The sequence below is a fragment of the Brassica oleracea genome, chromosome C1 (genome assembly GCF_000695525.1).
Source record: "Brassica oleracea var. oleracea cultivar TO1000 chromosome C1, BOL, whole genome shotgun sequence".
Taxonomy (NCBI): Eukaryota; Viridiplantae; Streptophyta; class Magnoliopsida; order Brassicales; family Brassicaceae; genus Brassica; species Brassica oleracea.
The window spans coordinates 27,777,600-27,778,573 of NC_027748.1; positions in this window are offsets into that span (position 1 = coordinate 27,777,600).

Consider the following 974-nt stretch of genomic DNA (forward strand, 5'->3'; position numbering starts at 1 on the left):
AATCCTGCGTTTTATTTGGATGACCGGTCAAGACGTTGTAGTTCTAACGCATTTTCACCGAGAAGATCCCGTTTGGCTCTGCCTTCGTGAAAGTTAACTCTTCGAAGACCCTCATGCTCATCGAGATGTCCATCTCAGCTGCCATTACCATTAGCATGACGACTATTCGCAGCGACCCGTTCAAAAGTTGAGAAATGGCGATGTCTCGGCGAAATGCGTAGGACGTCACTAACCGGGGAATCGGGAACCATGGCTTCGTATGATCCCCGAAATAGGACTCATACACGCATTGGTAACCAACCGGAGGCGACCAGGGACGCTGCTCGGCAGACGGGATGATGTAGGTAACGCCAGCACCGCCATTCGCCCTTAACAGATTCCTCACGGTGTGGTGAGAAGAAGAAGATCCAAACACGTTCCCCCACGACTGAGCCCGCGGGTCCCGTAGCAGTCCGGGTGGCAGCGGAGCAAGCTCTTCGAAGATCCCACCAGAATGGTAAACGGTTGGGCGACAGTCTATCTGGTTGAAACAAACTCTCTCGCAGACCTGTCTCAAAGGAGTCGGAGCCCGATCAGACTCATCAGTGTCGCCACGATCGGAGCCAGTCGCAGTATCGCCTTGATCTCTCCCTCTATCCTCACTTCCGCTCACATCACTGCTCCCGACTTCAACACGATCGACGTCTTCATCACGAATCATCCTATGAGCATTAGCGACCAAAAGACGCTGAGATAGAGTCATGTTTTCCGTGTCCCGAAGTGCATCGCGATGAATCAAGTCGAAATCGTCCAGAGGACTACCGGTCGCTGACACATCTCTGGTCGGACTCGGAGAATCTGCGATGTCCTTCCCTTTCTCTTCTCGCGACAATCGACTTCTCGGATCGACTTCTCGGAGGCATATTCCTTAATTCAGGGGACGACTAGAACCGCCGAACGATACCAACGAGTCTATACGAAGAAAAACCTATCTA